The following is a 21,071-nucleotide window of genomic DNA, read 5'->3' on the forward strand; positions in this document are numbered from 1 at the left end:
TGTTTTTCGGGGCATTTTTCAAATCCTTCCAATTTACAAATGTTTTCAGTGTCCACACTTTCACACAAAACAAAACTGTTCAAATATAGGTAGTTTATCTGGTTATTCAAAGTTTGTGCTCTAAAGCACAAGGAACATAAATCAGCACGATACATTTTAGTGTCTCTACACAAAGACTGTTCATATAGTAAAGCATAGTACTGTAAAAAGTACAAAGGCAATGACAGTCTATTCCACTGATATTTCCAACACTCATAACATTGTCATTTTCTAGATTTGGCCTTTGGACCCTACAGAGATTTCTACCTCATTCTCTAATAGTAGGAGTTAGAGTTTCCCTGAAATCTCTTTATGACTCATGTTGTTGATCTATTTTAAGAAAGCAGTCCCATTTCCAAATTTCAGTCACTTCTGACATCGCTTGCCATGTTCACCTGCCACTCCTGGCTGCTCTTCAGCAATCAGTTTGCACACCACATAAGTATTTAAAAATCCACAGTCAAACTAGGAATAGGAGATCAGTACTAGCCACAGTCAATGACCTTTCTCTTAGTGACATAAGCAGAAAAAGAGGCATTCTTTAAAGACGGGGGGGGGGGGGAAATCAACAAGACAACCTTGTCATGACATTTGCTTGTCAGAGTCACACATCAGGCCCTTATTCATTCACTATTCTAAACATTTGTAGTCACAGTGATATGTTATGCCTAGAATATTAGCATCATATGAAAAGCTATTAATGCTTATGTGGTTTTCTAGGAAAGCTTTATTAAGAGATTTCATTCGTCTATCAATCCCTGTAGTAGACACAAACCTAGAAGCACCGATCTCTTTCTACTTCCCCCTTAATTTCATACATGTGAAGTTGATATTGCATTTCCCTATGATAATATAACTAGTCCCCAAACAATACTGCACTAGTAATAAGGTAGGAAATGTCTAGCTCCAGTCCTCAGGTTGAGCAATTTCAATCTATCAGAGTGGTAAATAAAAGGAGGTGAATGTTTAAACCATCAAGCTTTATTTAAGAAAGCAAAAGAGAATATTGATTTTATCCATAGTAAACAGGAATGCTGGAGAAGCAGTCTAGAAGTACTTTGGAAATGTTGGGACACAATCTGAGATTTGCAGTTTGTAGACTGTATTCTCCCCCAATGAAATTAGTTGCTCCCCTTCTAATTCTAGCACATAGAAAAACAACCTTCTGCCACCCATCCTACATTTTGATGAAACAATAAGGTAATAGTAATTTGAACTGATATAGATGCTACTTAAGTACTGAGAATCATTCAGTTTGCCAGGGAGAAATATTTACTTCTTTCATTTGGAAGGCAGGAGAAAAGGACTGCCTCTGGACATAAAAGTGAAGAACCCAAGGCTGGATTAAGAGTGAAGCACAAACATCAGTACAGGTGCTTGAGGGTCTGTAAGCTCAACTGTAGCCCTTCACTTGGGTCACTTTGCTGACAGCATAGCTGGTTGCATCTATGCCCTCAGGTCAGCTTGGCTCCAATCTTCCTAGAGCATAAATTTCCATGACTTAAAAGTTGCTGGGTTAGGAATGAGTTATGATTGTATGGTTCAACAGCACTGTATTTTAACTGTTCTCTGAAACTGTTAATTACTATGAAGTTTTAAACTTTGGAAAGGGCTCCCAGAACATGGGACAGCTGCTTTTAGCAAGTAAGTTTTCACAAAGTCAAAAACACATCCCCAAATCAAAGTGAGCATTTGGTTCCTTTAGGAAATTCTGAGCTTTGTTTCTTGATGCTACTTCTTCTACTTTGAGATCTACCATATGGATGTTGTAACCATTTTACTTTGAATTGATGATAAGCATCAAGGCAAGTTCTAGACCAAAGAGGAAGAAGGTAATGTGCATTTCAGGCAAAAGAAGAAGAAGATAATACACATTTCAGACAGGTAAAATGACTTAGGACTGAAATAGAGGCTGTATAATCTATCAATAATGTATTTTAGTATAAGGTATTTTAAAATACTAAACTCAACCTCTTTTGGCTGTGCCTTCCTTGCTAAAAAGGTGTGTTTGTACAGCAAGAGAACTAGGGTGGAAGCTATCTTGGTAAGACCCCAGAGTGTACTTTAAGACTTTACTTCCTACATAAGCTTGATCAAACTTATTTATCTCATATGTAAAACTACAGAGCCTGGTCTTCAGGATGGTATGGTAGACAGTGACACATGCAGCAAGTATTCCTGTGGTAAAACGCAAAACAAGAAAGCCCACTGTTCCCATGAAGATATAATTTGTGTTCAGCCGACATGTTGTCAGAGAACTAATTTGAGAACTAGCTCTGGCAAAAACTGCCAGTGGGTTGTAGTAATAACACACGTGGTTAGCTGCAAACTCTAGTTAGACTAAAGAAATAGAAATCACTGGGACTTTGCTCAGCTGAGGTAAATCCTTCATAGGTAGAAGCTTACACATATACCAGCCTCTCAGATGGGATTGACTGGGATCCCTACAAGGTAAATGTTAAGAAAGCATTGCATTAGGTGATGATAGCACTGAGACATTTACACAGCACTGTAGAGCTGTGAGTAGATGCAGAAAAAAAGCACCTTGGAAGATGAGATTGGAAAAGTGAGGAAGGAATATCTTCATGGTTGCCTGATGCTGACAGGAGGTCAGTGAGGTCAGAGCGAAGCAATTCACCATAGTGAGTGTCTGTTGTTGAGATGACAATCTCTCTCAGGGTAAATCCAGAGATGCTGAACGTACCATTTCTCTTCATTGCTCTTTTTTCCCAATTACTTACCTATGATAATTTTACCTGAGATTACTGCTGCATGTGTTATTCACAGTGGCTTGTCTGCATCTTCTCATTCTGCCACTCATCTGAAACTTTAAAACTTGACCTGTTTACCACCAAACCTCCCTGGGCAATACAAAGAAGGTGTTTGCAGCTTTCAAGAAGTATTTTATTCATGTTGCACCTGCAACAGTCACAAAAGGAAATAATGAGCAATTTGTTCACATGATTTTCTACAAAAAACAGTCTATCAATTTGCTTCTAAGAGAGCAGACTTTTGTAACAGTTTTAATAGCACAGCATAAAGAATTTGCTGCAAAGAAAAAGGGACTCTTAGAAGGTTGTTTGCTCACCATAGAGTATTCAAGTTCTTCTGAAGACCACATATAACCTGACTAGAAAGCTTAACAATATTTTATTATTTTCTTTTCAGAAGTGTAAAAAAATACTTTAAAGTACCAATATGGACTGACCACAGGTTTACTGCCACTGGCTTTTTGTAAGGCAGCCAGAATGAGGCTGCTCATGTACATAAACGAGTACAGCTGGTACATTTACTGGCAGCTTTATAAGAACACCTCCAGAACTGCTGAATGCTTGTGAAAGGTAGGGTATCAAACAAACTGTACTGGACATGTGGGCCAGTTGATGGGCAAGCCACTATAAACCTATCCATAACTAGTGCAGCTGTGACTATAAAACTTTTCAGAACGCACCTGCCCCCCCCCAAAATCAGACACAGAAACATTTAATGAATTTCAAATGAAAAACCTGGAATGTTTAGAGGGATCACATAATGATTTGGGGGAGTCCATTACCGGTCACACTTAAAAGAAGAAGTGAGGTTTAGTAGTCAATATGTTTTGTTGTTTCCTTTAATCAGCCTCAATTAAAATTTCCTGGCAATAATTAACTTTTTTCTATTTTTAACATCACATTTTGGAGTAAAGCCTGTTATTAATATGTGACAAAACAATGGGACCCCTTTAATGCTGCTGGCAGGAAAGTCGTAGCATTGTGACACAAAGACAGGCTTTACATATTTGTGTTAAATGGAGAAAATAAAGACATTTGCCTTGTGTGTAATAAAAGCCTATCTGAAATTTATTCTTCCTATTGCAGTGAAGTTCCTACCTCTGGCCATTGTAGTGCCCCTCAGCGAGAGTTTATGTCCTCAGAATCAGTTGTTTTATTTATTTATTTATTTATTTATTTTTAGCAAACGCCAGCAGCTGGTAATCAAATTTGGAAAACTGAATGCAATACTTTTTCATCTGAGGTTTTTCTTTTACATGAAAGATGAATAGGAATGCATTAATTTATTGACATAATGATATATATGTAGATGCATGATTAGTGTGCTTTAAAATTATCTATCTCTTCAAGTGCTGAAAGAACCAAGTAAGCTTCTCCTTCCAGTAAGCCAATGTAATGCTGAATGTTTTACTTGCAAGGCATGAGATTACTGTAGGGGAAAAAATGACTACAGAGGGCTAAACCCCTGTAGCTTTAAAAAATGATTCAGACTTGTTCAGCTGTGAACAAAAGATTCTTTCTACCTAAGAGAAGCTTCCTTCTCTCCCTCAGCCAGAGTACCAATGTAGTCTAAAGCATATCTGACCACAGTTCTCAACTGGCCCAAACCTGAGGTGCAAATCAGGAAATATCTCTCATCAAGGGTCAGACAAGGAAAGGTCACTAGAGCAGCAGTGGGCAAACAGTGCAGCAGTGTGCACACTGAAGGACCATTTCTACCAGCATGGTTTCTGAGGCAATAGCTCTGAAGAACATCGATGTAATTGCAGCCTTTGTGAACTCCCCTGCTTAGCTTTATGTACCGTCATCAAGATGAAGCGTGGTGCCACCTTTGTTCATAGATAGTAGATCCTCCAGCTTTGGTTCACCTTACCACCAACACCCCCTCTGCTCCACACATAGATACACATCTGAGGCTACTCACTTCCCTCATCATAACATCCAGGTCTCTCTATGCAGTACATTGGAGCCCTGAAAATCTCTGATTGTGCAGTCGGAGATTAGTCACGTTTTAGCTCTTTGGATAATTGCCAAAGCCCATGTTTCTAAGGGGCTCTTGACCTAAGTCTCCACAAAATTTGGAAGCTACTTCACGATTCCCAAGGCAATATTGCTGAGACAGCTGAAGTTATTCTGAGAGCTGTCATTGAAATAAAAATGTTCTGCAAATGGAACCCGACTAAAGCAGCCATGCCAATTTTCTATAAAAATGAGAGATAAAAAATTCTCTTTTGGATCTTTCTGCGTATGTTACATTATAAGAAATGGCTGGGTTCCATCTTTATCTGGACTGCAGTCTTAAGACTGACTCAGATGCATCTGTGTGTGGAGGATGGTGAGAGAACACCTCCATCAACCATGCACTGGGATTCGAATGTTGCACAGAGCATCTTCTGCAAGCTCAGTCTAGCTGACCACACCTATTACAATGCAGATCATTTTCAGATAGTAAAACTGTCCAGAGACAAATATGTTGAGACTATCAAAAGATATTAAGAATAACCTCTTCAGCAAGAAGTGAGTGTTCACTTTAGATTACATTGATACATTGCAGTCATTGGCTTCTCAACCAGAGGAGTGAAGTCAGTACTTTGAAAGAAACAAAGACTACAGCAGGATTTCTATTCTACGCAGATTTAGTGGAATGGACAGGTTTGTATGAAGTAAGGTCTGCTTCTGGTCCCCAGGGCTCAAAAATAAAATAGTTGCCAGGCTATCTTGAAAAGCAAGTCATTGATAAACTACTCACAGAGATACAGTGTTAGATTATTTGATCCCATGAAGCAGCTTCTCAGCATCTCAAACCTGACCTGCAGATTACAGGCTTTTTCTATAACAAATGAGTACCAAGAAAATATACAAACTTCATAAGTAATGCCTGTTATTTTTCTGTCTTATTAACTCAAATGTTGTTTCGTTCCTTGCAATCCTTTGTGTCTACTTTAGCTCTCTTTTTCTATTCTCGTTGGGCTGGATCATCAGCAAAGTAGTGCAACTTTGAGGGAACTATGCTGATTTATGCTGGCTCAGGGGTTGGCCTCAAAGTGTACAAATACGAAGCGATTTCAATCTGTAATAAATATTACTGTTAAAATCCTTCCTCTTCCTCTGGGCCCTATACTCTGGCAAAGCCAAAAGGAAGGGAGGAGAGTGCATAGTTTACCTCAAACTGCAGGCCAAATTTTGAATGTTCATTTCCTGCTGCTGAAGCATAAATTGCAGAGAAAGAATAGTTGAGCACAGCCTTGACAAGGTTTTCTCCAGCAGAATCGTTCCGACTTCCTAGAAACTGTCAGTGCCAGGCCATGCTAGTTACGTCCCTTTATCATTTTCAGTATGGATCGCATTTTCTTCTGCCCCAGCTAATAGACCATCTCAGACTCTCTTGCTGTATCAGTAGCGATAATCCTTCCCTTTTTGGCTGAAATCCACAATGGTGGAAACAAAGCCAAACTGTTATCTCACATATTCCCTCTCTAATACAGCTTGGTCACAGACAACAATTTATTCCTTCTCAAAACCAGGAGTCAAAAAAGTTATAATCTTAAACACAGTAGTTGTTTACTGGGAACTGTAGATGATCTGGAGAGCCTTAAAGGTTATGTATAAACTAGGTGATGTGACCTCAAATGGGCTGGCAATTTGTCCTGCTGATTCACACATTGCCAACTTTCAGACATCTACGTGAGCTTTTCCCTGTGATCATTTCACAATGCAATGGGGTGGTTGTCTCCCACAAATTTTGGTTCACACAGTCCTTAAAATAGCAATTCCTTGCACACAATAGCTTTCTGAGCATCTATCTTTGTGCAGTGGTGATGAGTAAATGATGACTTTTCCAGGATAAGCTCTCTGAACTTTTTAATCAACTTGTGACTTAAAATGTTCTCATGTAAAGAAAAAACAATCTGAAATCATCATACATTTTTTTTTCTCACCTCTTCCCTGTTCCTATTGCACAGCCTTAAGCTTGTTGATACAAAATGCTGGGTTTGAGGGTTACATAAACTCCAAAAGAGTATTACTATTCTTTTTATGATTGATACTGAACCTTCTCTCAGTATTTTTGTGTATTATTTGCTCTCTAAGTTTGTAGCTGTCTAGTGATTACTGTCACTATATTTGCCTGCAGGTCAACAAATGGTCCTTTGTTGTGGACCTTGAGGTCCTGTGGGTCATTTGTTGCTATAAAGATTTTTTACCAGGAACACAAGAACGCTATCGTGTTGTGGGCAGTGGGAGGTGCGCTGCCAAGGAGAACAAATAGCAACGCTGTGCAGAAATGCTTCCTGGACAAACAATGTTCAAGTGCTGAGTAGACTATGTGGTGATGAGGAGCACTGTGGAAATGTCCAAATGGTTTGATTACATACTGTGAAGCCTGCCCGGACTTTCACCAGTCTCTGTATCTTACATCATTTCTGTGAAGCTGCACACTTGAAGATGTTTTCTCCTGCCCGTTCAGACAATGAGCAAGGTAGGCCAGTGACCACAACAGAATGACACCACACCAGACAAATAAGCTCCACACAGATACTGTTTTCAAAAATATATGCCTCCTTTGTGCACTCCTGGCAGCAGAATTCACCTATGGCTCATTCATAAAAGCTTCTTTTTCTTCAAGTGCAATTTTAGAACTCACTGGAGCTGGCAGTTCTCAGACACCCGTCCAAGAATCTGTCTCAAGATCACTTTCCAAGTTATAACCTGGTTACATTTGTTCTGCACACACCAGAAGATTAGAGGCACTGTCTGTATACACAGTGCCATGCAGCAGAAAAACTTAAGGTTTTCATTGATTTTGTTGGGAGAGTAAATACCTCAACAAAATAATGCTGCAAACCACACTATTACAAAGCAGTTTGCTAATCCAGCAGCAAGTTTTTCTACCTTTGTGATTTATGTCAACGCTGTATCAATTAAGGATTGTAAATGCATAAACCTAATTGTTTTTGTGATTTGCTTTTGTAGAGCGCACTGCATACTAGCTGCAATAACACACTCCAGGCTATGCATTTCCAAAGGATTACTGAACTTATTACTCTTCTTGGGTGGTTAAAGTCAGTCAGTCAGCCTTTGTAACACTGCACACAGAGGGCAATATTTTTACCATATAGTATATGAAAGAGATAATTTCAGTGGATAACGGCCTCCCACCACTTCATAAATGCTGAGGCAAAGCCAAGACTTTATTGTAAAAGGAAATTGATCTCAAGACAATGTTCTATTGCAGTTGCTGAAGATCACAGCTATTTTATTACAATAGCTGCAGCATACTATTTTGCAGATGAACAAGAGTTAGTTATTGTGGGCTTGAACCTGCAGAAAGAAATTTGGAAGACTGCGTGTGTGAGCGAAACATAAAAATGTTCAGCATGTGTGGGGAGACAAGAGATACCAGCTCTGCGCTAATGAATGTTCTGCTGTGGGGCTACTGTGCTGCTCCTGGGCTCAGCAGAAGAAAGGTGAAGGAGGAAGGAGGAACAGAGTGTTTGTTTACATGAATAAGCTGCCCTGGGATAATGGATAAAGTCTGGGATCTGGCAAAGCCATGAGAGTTACCCACTGGACCTTAGCCCACACGCTTTGCGATTCTCAGTTCCTGCAGTTGCTTTTTTCATTCCATTTCTCAAGAATTAATTGATCGCATATCAGGCAAAGGCAAAGGCTCTTTATGCTCCTTAAACATAATCTTGCCCAGACGCACTCTTCACACGTACCCAAGCTTGACTTTGTGCCTCCAGCACAAGTCCTGCATATGGACGGCAGCAATCAGGCACAGCTACGTTTGCTAACACACTATCTTCAGCTTGGCCTGCTGAGCACTCTGTTCAGTTAGGGGCCGATCTATCTTAAAAATACATATTTGATGACATCCTGCCACTTGAATGAGAGAGAGGAGTATAGGAATTGCTGTCCTGGATCTGCCTGCTGGCTCTGGCCGTGACCCTGCCAGGTGCTCTGCAGATGCAGGCCTGCTACAGTTGGCAGATGTGGGATAATCTCCACACCACAAACATTAGACCTCATCCTGATCTCAGGCTTAGACTGAAGCATGAGGTTTTAATGGCTGGATGGTTTCCAATGGATTAGTATTATTTATGTAACCGAATCAGGGTTTGTCCATGCAGCAAGATAAAAGTGGAAGGGAGGGCAGTGTGTTTTGGCAGCACTAGGGTAACGTGGGGACTGCAGCCAGGTGAGTAGAGCGGCATACCCATGCTAAGCAGTTGTTCACCAAAAGGATGGAGTGCTCAAGTCAGGCCCTGATGCTGCAAAATGAAGTGTCTAAGTCATCCCACAGGCTTCTCCTGAGTAGCTGGAGCCTGTGATATTGCCAGCAATATGTGTGGACCTGTTTGTGAAATGCCAGAAGTGCAGGCTCTTGCACAGCTTCTTGCAACATAGGGGAAGTGCCACTGCCTGGTAGGGTCTGTGGAGAAAGGTACAAGTTCACTCCAAGCGTGGCTTGGAGAATTCTCAGAATTTCTTTTTTTGTGTGTGTGTATTTTTTTTCTATTTTTAGTGTCAGTTGGCTAAGGTAACCAGCTATCTCGACTACTTAGAACTTGTCAAGATAAAATATATTTAATTTACCAGTAACTATGCTGTTGGATTTGTGCCATTCTAAAGGTTGTCCAGGCACTCTCTGCTGTCATTTAGGTTTCTTTTGGACATTAAGTCTTAATTGAATAAAATTATATAGAGTAACTGCAGTGCGTGCATTTACTGTCCCTGCCATATGCAGGTTGGTGCTTCACAAGGTATTACATTAAAATTTTTAAAGTGCAATGATAGCTTCAAGTCACACTAATCAGAGGAGATGAGGAGAATTGGACGGGGGCGCAGTCCTGCAGGAAACTACTGCAGTTGCAGAGGGATAGGTGAGCACTGAATGCAACCCATAACTTCTCAAGAAAGTTTTAACACTCCGAATTGGAACATTCTGCACATAAATGATGAGAGAGGCAGCCCCAGTGCTCTGGTGCTGCCTACCACCCTTACCTCGCTCCTCTCGCTCCTGGGTGCAGCAGATGGATGCCCCCCAAAAAACTTGTGTCTCCAGCACTGTTCCATTTTCAACTAGTTCTCAGGGAGTGGTAGAAATTGCCAGCTCTCCCTTACTTAAAAGCCCATGTCTGCAGTTTCCGGTGTCTCTGGAGCAGGTTCAGCCTGACCCTGTAATGTATACTGTGATGGGGTTTGGAAGATTGTTTTGCCAGGTTTAGGTGATTAATTATCTTACTGGGAGAACTCCAGCAGGTACAGTAATACCAGACAGGTGTTTATTAATATTACAACCATATTTCCTCCTCGCGTTTGATCTTGCCAGCTCCTGACGTTACCTCCTTAGCCGAGACAATTGTCAGCAGACACCCGATCCATTCTTTGTTTGGCACATGAATATCTTGTAGTTCTCCTCCCCCCTCACAGGTGCTAAAATAAAACCAGCGAGTGGGAAGTACAGTTGACAGGGGTGCACATGGGAAAACTCGGCAGGGCTGGGCTCTTCTCCATGCCAAGCATGCAGGGACAAGGTAGCAGCAGGTACCTGTTGCTGGCAGACACTGTTTGGGACACGGGTGAGGAGAAACATGACCTCAAGCTGCCATCGTAGGTTAAAGCCCTCGGAAGCTCCTTTTTAACTGTTTGTTGCAAGTGCTAAAAGTGTGTTTTTAAGCAGATGTCTGCAAAGGAATGTGGAAAGAGATTAAGCCAATTCAATATGGGGTGGAGCAGGAAGTCTAGTTATTTACATCCTGATCTGGCAAAGATTAATGTGCATTTGATTTTACACACATGATCCAGAGGCTGATGAGAAAAAAATTTGAGAAGACTTGAATGAGATGCATAAAAGTTACAAGAATTTAAATGTGACAGGCACAGTTATAAATACATGCTTTCATTCCTTTTTTACTTTTTGTAGAACTGGGCACAAGTAAAATCAGTTCACACTCCTCCATCTATATTACTCAAATGACCCTTTAAGGATTTGTTTTTGTGCTTACTTTCCTTTAGCAATAAAAATGCTCTGCTACCAATATGTATTCAAACACAACTCTTTTCAAGAAATCCCAAACAGTTTCTATTTTTGAAGCCAAGCTACAGTGTTAAGATGTAATTCTTAACATACGTGCTATATATTAAACATATGGAGCAACAAAGATTTTGTCCTTATGCCTTCCTTCCTGTCTACTCAAGGTATTGATGAATGCCTACAATCCATGTTTGTTTCTATAATTAAATGGAATTTGGGTTAAGCCCTCGTGATGATTAATGGTGGAGGTAGGTGTTTTGGCAGTACAAAGGAATCTATTGGAATAGCATTTTTTTTCCACTATGGCATTCAGTTTTGTAAAATATAAGAATCACTTCCAGTGGGATGGAGGTGGGGAGCATAGGGACGGGAGAAGCAAAAGTATGCTTATGCCTTTAGGGAAGAAACCTCATTTTACTCATAATGCAATAGCTTAATGAAACTCAGTCATAGTTGAAAGACTGAGGAAAGGTCAATGTTCTTCCAAAGGATGAACAAAACCCAAGTACTGCATGTCATGCTGTGGGGCATTGCTCCAGGAGCTGCAAGCCTCTCACTGCCTTGTTGCCGGTGCAATTGCCACTGGGGCAGGCCCAAGGCTTTACTGAGTGGTGGTGACCTAGTTATGATATTAAATTACTTTCAGTAGTGCTGCTTCCTTGTGGCAGCTGAGTGACCAAATCCAAGCCTGTTAGCAGCATGTTTGATAAAGCTCTGAATCCCATGAGCTGTGGGTTAGGCCATAGTGGAAGGGACAAGCAAGTCCCTCTTCCTCCAAGAAGCAGCTCAGGCTGTGTGTGACTTGCCAGGGCACTTCCTAAGTGCACTAACTGAACTCGTAGGAGTTTATACAGCACAATAATGCCCTGTTTTCAAGGGCCTCTTCCACAGTCTCAGTTCAAGAGGAGACTGCAATCTACAGAAAGTTGCAATCACAAACCTACTCCACAAATCCTAGAAGAAAAACGTAAATATCTTCCCCTTTCATTGGTCAAAAGTAGAGTATCACCATGTAAACACCTGCGGGTTTAATTCTCTTTGGGGACTACTTAGCTATTTCATATGAAGCATAAGCATTTGTTAGTGTCAGGATCCTAGAATTCTAAGTGTGAATCATAGAATTATTATGGTTGGAAAAGATGTTTAAGATCACTGGGTCCAACCGTAAACCCTCCAACGCTGTACCTGCTAAACCATATCCGTAAGTGCCTTATCTTGAACACTTCCAAGGATGGTGACTTCACCACTTCCCTGGGCAGTCTGTTCCAATGATTCACCACTCTTTCCAGGTAGACATTCTTCCTAATGTCTAACGTGAACCTCCTCTGGCGCAACTTGAGGCCTTTTCCTCTTGTCCTATTGATAGTTATTCTGGAGAAGGGATCAAACCCTGCCTCACTACAGCCTCCTTTCAGGTAGTTGTAGAGAGCCATAAAGCCTCCCCCGAGTCTCCTCCAGACTAAAAAACCTCAGTTCTCTTAGACGCTCCTTGCAAGGTCTGTGCTCCAGGATCTTGCATGTTTTTCCAGGATTGGCCTGTGCTTTGAAAACTGCTATTTCAGATATCATCACGATCTGAGTCACTGGCATATTCTCATTTTTCTGTATCTCTTAGCGATCTACTTAAAAAGATTAACATGTATTTTTCTTCTAACAGAGATTAAAGAGACAGTGAGTTTCAAGTGCTGCTTAGGATGCTGCACACACATTATCCCAATCCAGGGTGATATTGTTTTCGTAAGGCTTTTAATTTCTTAAACTTTCCTTTACACTTTCCTATCAAACAAATCTTTAAACTTTTGAAAACCCACAAGTGAAAGGAAATCACGCACAGGAGCTATATGAACATGAATGACTAAGACTACAGTTTGCAAGATATTCAGGGTGTATTTAGTCTTATTGTTCTGATACTGAAAAAAATCAAAGAAAGTGCTGGAAATCAAATAATAATTTGATCCTTGCACTTCTATTGTTCAAATTTCTTGGCAGATCTCATCTCAGAAATGATACCTGGATGACCTAACCAATAAATCTGCATTCCTAATAAGAACCATATTTGATGTAGTAGCTCCTAGTTAATATATTTTCCTTGTAAATCTCATACAAATTTTATCCATTACAGTATCAGAAAAATGTCTGAAACATTTTCAGTAACACAGGAAATTTCCATGAGACTTTTTTTAAACAAGAGAGAAATTAGCTGTATTTTTTCAGCATGAACCTTATACAGGATCACTTTTTTCTTCTGACATTGCCTCTAAAGTTGCTCGTTTATCACTAACCAGGTAGATATAAGATGGTTTCTTTTTGTGTGTGTGTGATTTTAAAATGATATATGTATAGACGTAAATAATTTCAGGAGCCAACAAAATGCCAGGGAAATTATTACTTCCAGTGCTAGTGTTGAAACTGTGCCAAGCCCAAAGTTTTGTAAATTGGCTTCTAAGTGTGAAATCCCTCCAGCTGTTAAAAATATTCCATATCTAATTATATTCACAGTTTTTCAGACTACTCTCTCCATTTGGAGGCCTGAAAGTATATAATGCGTGCCTGGAAGTGAGGACCACATGCATTCTGTGAAAATCTCCAAACATAAAGAAAGAAAACAGACAAAATAGATAAGCCACATATTTGTGTGGTTTTGTCACTGTTTCCCTATGTGGCTTTCTTTGTTTTCACAACATTTCTTTCTAAACGCCACTTACTGTAATATGCCCACCCTGTCATTCCAGATGCCATGAACAGCTACATGTAAGGAAGTGTCTATCACTTTTTTTTTTTTTAATCTATAAGAGGCTAAAACAACAGCTGCATGAGAGCAAAGAACACCCCAAAGGAGGAAAAAACTTGCTTGTAGTCACAACTCCAGCCTTTAAAAAACAATTGTAAAAGCTCTTTGTGAGCATCAAGTAGTAGTGTCAGAAACTAAAGAGCTGGCCTGTTTGGGGAAATCATTTAAATGCCAGACTGGGAGCTGCATCTTTTAAAAAATCAACTGGACTCAATCCTCTGCATGTTCACATTGCAACAAGACTCATTGTCACCAACAATAATTAATTAATATCTTTAACACTCATTATAAAAGAGTCTCAGCGAAGATATTTTCCTGAATGGGAGTCTTGTGACAAGCACTAAATAAAAAATGGAAAGGTTTTTCAGGATTTAGACTTATGTCTCAAGTGTAGCAAAAAGTCAGCAAGAATAGGGAGATGTGAAAAACATTTGCCATCAAAAATATTTGCCATCATCATTTGCTTGTTCTCCCCTGACTGAGTCACAGTGAGAGGGGCTTCCAGCGTGAGCGAGCTGCACTAGGAGCCTGGCATTTTCGTTCCCCACACCAGCCTAATCCTCCATTGCTCCTATATTTTGCAAATAATGATGTCAGACAAACTCGGGAGTATTCTGAAGCGCAGTGCAATGCATTCTGAGATGCATTAAACAGAGCTGGAAAGTGCCGAATAGCACATTTGGAGTTATCCAGAATGTTCTGCCTCTGGCAAGGCCCGGAAATGTTGGGACTAATATTCTTTGGAAATCTCTGATCTGCAAAGGCAAGGCCCACCACAATCAGAAAGCAGACCGACATTAATGGGTGTAGGAGCAGAAAAACCTTTTACAAGCTTCCCTGACACATCAAAGAGTTCCCACATAGCGAAGGATGAGGCTAAATGCTCCATCAGAATTGCTGGTTCGATGGAAGTAGGACACAAACTGGAAAGTTTTGAGGGTTGAAATGTTCTGAAGTAAAAAAGCTTGTTCTCTACTGGCATCCATTTATTATTCAGCTTTTTCTGGTCTATTGAAATTAATATTCAGTTGGAAAAAAAATCTGAATAAGTAATACCATTCTGACTTTGGTTTTATTATATGCTGGATTGTAGCAACCTTTGAACGATTCAGTTCAAGTGCAATTTTAACTGTGGAATAAGCAGAATCAATCTAACGTTTTTCTTTAACAAGTTTTTGTGTCTGTTGGCACTTTTTTTTCCAAAATGTTTCATTGTTGATCAATCTTTTTCAGATAAAACAGCCTTCAGAAAATATTTGAGTTGTCAGTTAAAAACGGCTCTTCTACTGTGGAACCTTAGAGTGGTGTTTTTGCATGCAAAGTCATGTATTTATTTTGCTTTCCGTGAGCCTCCTTCCTTTTTTTAAAAAAAAGCAAAACCCAACAACAACATATACATCTGGATTGCAAAACCACAGCATTCCAGACAAAGCCGTGCGAGAACTGAGAGAGTGCCCTGAGTGAAAGCTAGCTGCGTGCTCGTGCTGAAAGGCCTCCTAAGTGTTTGCATACACTGCACAGTCAACATAAAATCACTTCAAAGTTTATGCAAATGCAATCCATTTGATTGTTGACAATCAGCTAAATCTAACACATGGTGTATTTAGTGTTTTGGTTACTAATCCTTGAAAAAGATTGTTGGAGGGTCTTTTTTTTTTTAATTCCAGTACATATAAACAGCTTCTCTTTGCTGCTGCTGTGGATAATCATTGTCAGACTCTAGGATTGCCTTGATTGGTTTATATGTATTACATTTCAGTTTTCTAATTCTAAAAGGGTGTTTTATTTATTTGCTTGCCACAAACTATAAACACCCATTAAAAGTGTAGATAAGGAGAACTGTACAAGACAATACCCAGCTATAAAACAACAGTGAAATGAAAGTCCGTTGAGATCCTGGGCTTAGTAAACCAGGCCGATGCCTGAGGTTTCAAGTACAGGAGCTGGGACAGCTAAGCAAATTAATGCTCTAATCTGTTAAAGTCCCTGTCCAAACAGTGTGTGTTCAGATCCTGGCCAAGATGAGCCTGCATGTATTTTTTTGCAGTGACAGGCATCGAGCCCCCAGCATCCAAATGAACCTGCCATTTACAGTATTCCTCAGCAATCAGAGCTTTTTGAGAGATCTAAAAGCCAGAGACGTCTACAGGAGCAGTAAGTGTGCAGGCTTGCAGCTAGGCTGCGCAGCAGGGAAGTTTGCAGTGGAGCTGTCTCTCTCCTCATCGGTCACTGCCATTGCCAGGAATGATAACGAGAAGTTCTTACCTGGCTTAAATTAAATATTAATTAATTAATTAATTAAGATTAAATGAAATATTGATTTATCCTGAACATTGGGAAAGCACAGGTCTTTAGAAGGAAGAGTAAAACAAATAACAAGCTACATGTTGCCAAGCAGTCCCTCCCAGGTGAATGTGGAGTTGCGCTTTTAGATATTTCACACACATCTTTTGGGCTCAGCTTGTCTTCCAGTGCCATTTAGTGGGTTTTTCAAAAATGGAAGTCCATGCTAGCAGCTGAGGAGTTAGGCTAGCATTTCCAAAAGTGGCCTGGGATCGCGAAGCCCAGGGTCAGAGCATCTGGCTTGCAACCCACTTGGACCAGTAACTTCCACTGAAAACTTTGGTTGCTGCCCACCAATGGTGATGAGTTCTGAGAGTCAACCTGCAGGCTGGTTGCTCTCCAGAGATCACTGTGCGAGGATCCTCACACTCTCAGTGCACTCCATTGCTGAAAGCATCAAGTATTTGTACTTCATGATGCTCTGTATCCTAGATTTAATGAAATGGATTGCAAAGTTTAGAAATTATTTTAATAGCAAGGTTTTAAAAACTTCAAGGCACCATGTACCAGTGTGAACAGGAAGAATTTTGTTTTCAAGCATGCAGATACTGTTCCATGTACAATACACAATACACTGTTCCATGTGATATAACAATTAGAACTTTTTATTATACTTGTCATTATAGATGTGAGGTGAAACAATGGTACAGTATAAAATTTAAAAGTGTAGCTCATTGAACATGCCTAAAAAGCTGGAAAAAAGTAATTATTATGGATTCTGTGTTCCAGAACATCCAGCAACAAAATACTGCTACCTAGGGCAATGTTTTCTTGTTTTCCTTTCTAACTACATGCCATATGGGAATAAGAAAAGAACGTTATTAAAATAAAAATGCCGCAATGCCTTGGCAATAAACTTGTCAGAATTTAAAAATCTCTTCTTTGTAAAATTCCAAAATAATTAAATTAACTTTTATTAAAATCACAATGAGAAAATTTATTCCATAAGTTAAGCTGATCTAAATCAAAGAAATTGTAGATTTCTTTTTTTATTATTTCAAATTTTCATCTTTATATTCCAATTTATCAAATGTAAAATCAAAGTCCTGCAGAAACTTTTGATCTTGACAGACTAGTTTTCCTACTAAAAAAATTATGGCCAGAACTAGTGTGTAGTTGCATGTAGGCAGAACACAAATTCACTTAATTTCTACTTTTGCCACATATGTAGATATGCCTCCTTTCTGCAGCATATGTTTATGGCACTTTCTTTAAATTTGCAAGTGTTATGTCCCAGTCCTGCCACTTGTTCTATATGAGTGGATTATTGCACCTATGTATCCTTTGAAGTCATGCCTGTTTAATAGATTAGTCAAGCATATGTGACAAATAGATTTTCTTTGTGAAACACATTATTTAATAAATCTTTGATAGAAGACAAAATCATTATTGCATTTCTGGTGCCTTCAATCTTTCTTTGAGATCAGAAATTGTATGTTTTGATAAAATATTCAGTCAAATTAATCATAACTTCTCCCAGAAAACATTAATATTTAGAGTGTGTATTAGCCCTATGCCTAGTAAGGCATAACACAAAACCTTTTCCTGGCTTTTTAAAAACTCTTTCAGCACTAAAGTGCTACCTCCATTCAAGACCTTACAAGATCATTTTTCATGGGTAATGAAAGTGTAATTGCTGCAATATTTACATATTTGGCAACTGCTACAGTGTGTTCTTGGAACTACAGAAAATGGATAATGTAAAATGTCTCAGACAGGACACCACTTGTCATAGAATAAATTAAACTGTTAAACTACTTCTCTTAGTTTAAAGCATAGCAATTAATTTTAAATGAAAAAGAAAAGAGGAATTTTATGTCATATGTTATTATGATATTCATATACTGTGGGAGCTAAGTTCTGTATCTGATAAAATGCTTTTTACCTCACCAGATTTTTTTTTCTTTTTTGAGTGAAATATGTAGAGGTGTAAGGAACTTGGAGGGAGAAGCAGAGCACTCCCTTTAAGACACATGAAGGTTGAGTTTGGCAAAGGCATTGGGAATGGGCAGATGCTTTAAATGGTGGAAATTACAGGGTCCTCTCTTGTTTCCAGGTGCGTTCAGTTCCACAAATCCTGACCTGAGCTTGCATCACAACTGCACACAGGGTCCCAGGACATACTCCAGGAAGAAGTGGTGCTGGACATCTCCGAGCACAGCTTCCCCTAGAAGGTCCCACTCCCTCCTGCCATGTGTGGCTGCAGCTTCTTTCCTGCTCTGTGACCTGGCACACCATGTGAGTCCCTTCCTCTGGCTGATGAGGTTGTACAGGATGCAAAGTTGTGCAGAAGTCAGACCATAAACACTGCACATGTCAAAGGTAGCAACAGCAGGGCCAGCTGGAGAAGTCTAAACATAAGGCTAGGTAAGCCTAGGATTGTGAAGGCAGGATTGGGATCAACCAGTTTCACCCAAAGATCACTGTCTATATTTAAACAAGTTGCCCCTTCCAATCTATCTTGTTCTAGGATAGCTATCTGACATAAAAAGGGTGATTTGCCTCTGCCTGTTTATTTCTACCGTGCATCAAGGAAGCCTGAGGTGACCACCAAGCAGTTAGGATTTTTCTGCACCAGCAGGTAAGTCAGTACCATAGGAACAGACCAGCAGGCAAAAGCAGTTGGTGCTCACGCCCCAACATCAGCACTTGTATGCAGTTTAGGGATTTGCTGCTTGAGCCCATGCTTGTTGTCCAAAGGAACAATTGGGAATTAACACCCTCTGTCCCGAGTAGTTTTTGGGATGCAGTCAGTCTTGAAACAGAGTTTCTCGTTTCATTTCCTTCTAAGGGAATCTAGCTTGAATGCATTAAAACTGCTCTTCAAACTGAACTAATATGTAGTAAGTGGAAATCAAAGAATTTGCTTTAAAACCGTGCTGCTGCCCTGAGCCAAAATGCTAATGTAGGCACAGCCCTAGCCAACCAATTTTTACACATCTAAAGTTACATGAGGTGAATCTTGATCAAGGAAAATAAGCCTGAACCTTAGCTGAACCATTTTCTTATCATGGATGCATTTTGAGACAAACAGCATTAAGGTGAAAGAGCACCAGCTGTGGTAAACGTGTTTGCTGATTACTGTGGACAATTCCTACCATGACCAACTAAGGGGATCTAGCAACCAGATACAATTTTGGTGATCTTTACGACCAACAACCATAGTTGGTTGGTTGATGTGATTCTGCAATATTCCTGCTGGAGAAAGCAGGACAAGCCAGAATTGACCGGAGCATACAAAGATAGGATATTAAGACAGGCAAAGTATAACATCTTTTTAAAATGTCGTTAAAGTTCTTTAAAGGAATTGTTATCATAAAGTACCTGAGGACAAGGGAAAATGTTGATTTCATAAATAAGAAACACAGACACTGTCTTCAAGTAAAACATGGATTTAAGTAGAAGTTACATAAACTTGTTTGCAGTGTTCTTAATTCTCCTCCATTCTTCTCCGCCACGTGGAACATCTTCTTAATGTAATTACAGTGAAGTTCTAAAAATGGTTCCTTGGAAGAAGCAGACATTTAAGGTAGCGATCTTTATCTAGCCAAATTGTATTTTTTTAATCTATACTACCAGTGTCTTTCTTGGAAACTGTGTATGTGTTTGTGAGTGTGTGTGCATACATAGCTGTGGGTAACAGAGCCCTGAATATAAGATTGCATGAGCACATCCTGGTCTATCAGTTATAGTCTCTGTGTCTTTGGAATAGGAAGATGTATCCTTGTACCTATTTTTAGTATAATTTACAGTAGGAAAGTGAGCCTGCTTAGGCATAGGAGAAAGGCTTTAGCTCTATTTGAATCATAATTTTTTAATTAGAAAATATATGTCAGAACATGATTTCATCTTTTCTATTAGGCAGATCAGCTATTAATACACACACATACGTTTCTCTTTATCTAACAACTATGTCATGTTCTGGTCTCTGGACTGATGGCCCATCCCAAACTTCTTTGAAGCCAAGAGAAAGAAATTCTTTCATTTGGCTGCAGCTGGATCAGGCTAAGACATAAAATATAGTGAAGAAAGGCCTTTCCTGCAGAATTACTGGTCTCTCCTAAAGAAAGTAGTGCTAAATATTTCACAAGAAAGCCTGATCCTGCAATCTAATTTTGGGCATGATGTAATAGGAGCATGTACTAAACAAGAGGAGAGAAGGGGGGGAATTGAGGACAAGGGTAAAAGTAATAAGATCATAATTCTCCAGCCTTGTTGTTTGTGTATATTGGTACTCCTTCTGAATGAAAAGATCTAGTTATTTATTTAGCATTCGTTTGATCATATGCTTTCGTCCTGCCTCATGTTGGGAAATATATTTTTTCCTCCATAAAGTTTCTTTATTGTGGTAATTAAGTAGACAGTAACAGTACATACGATTTGACTTCCTGTGTTGCGTATTACTCTCTGCTCGCCTGCCAACAGTGTCTGCAGCTTGTAAATAGCAGACAAGGAGCACAAAGCAGAGTCTGCCTTTTAGGAGAGCTCTTCTTTCCTGTGCCAGGTCATAAAGCACTGTTTTCAGCTTAGCACTGGAGGTACATGGGGGAGCAATGGTGTTGGGGGACTTCCCAATGGGCTCAGCCATCATAGGCTGTCCTAGAAGTGGATGGGCACCAGAGACTACAGGTATTTGGGATGTAACAGGACAACAGTGCAACTCCCAGGGGTATGGAGACAGTAGTGGAGAACCCATTGCTGCTGCCTGCAGGGTATGAAGAAGCAAAACCTGGTAGCCCTGAACCTCTGTTTTCACTCACAGGAGTGACTAACACCCCTTTCCAGTTGCAGAATAAACAGGCTCTTTCTGCAAATGAGCCCGTGTTCTCTGTCAGCACCCCCAGCAAGTGTGTGCGTTGGATTAAGAGCTCAGCATGGCTCTTGCAGAGTGGGAGATGCCGCTTTCTACAGAAACCCATGAAACGGCATTCTTTCTTCAAGTGGATTTGCAGCTTTCTTCAAGCCAAATCAAACATTAATAACGTTCAATCAGCATTTCCATATGTAGATATTTCTATCAAACCACATTCTCTTTCATTGTTATTTTTCAATTCTGCTTTGGTCTCTTGCATGTATACATATTGAGCAA

The sequence above is a fragment of the Tinamus guttatus genome, unplaced genomic scaffold (assembly GCF_059628265.1).
Source record: "Tinamus guttatus ecotype Peru unplaced genomic scaffold, ASM5962826v1 Tinamus_guttatus_pri_ptg000525l, whole genome shotgun sequence".
NCBI classification, from domain to species: Eukaryota; Metazoa; Chordata; class Aves; order Tinamiformes; family Tinamidae; genus Tinamus; species Tinamus guttatus.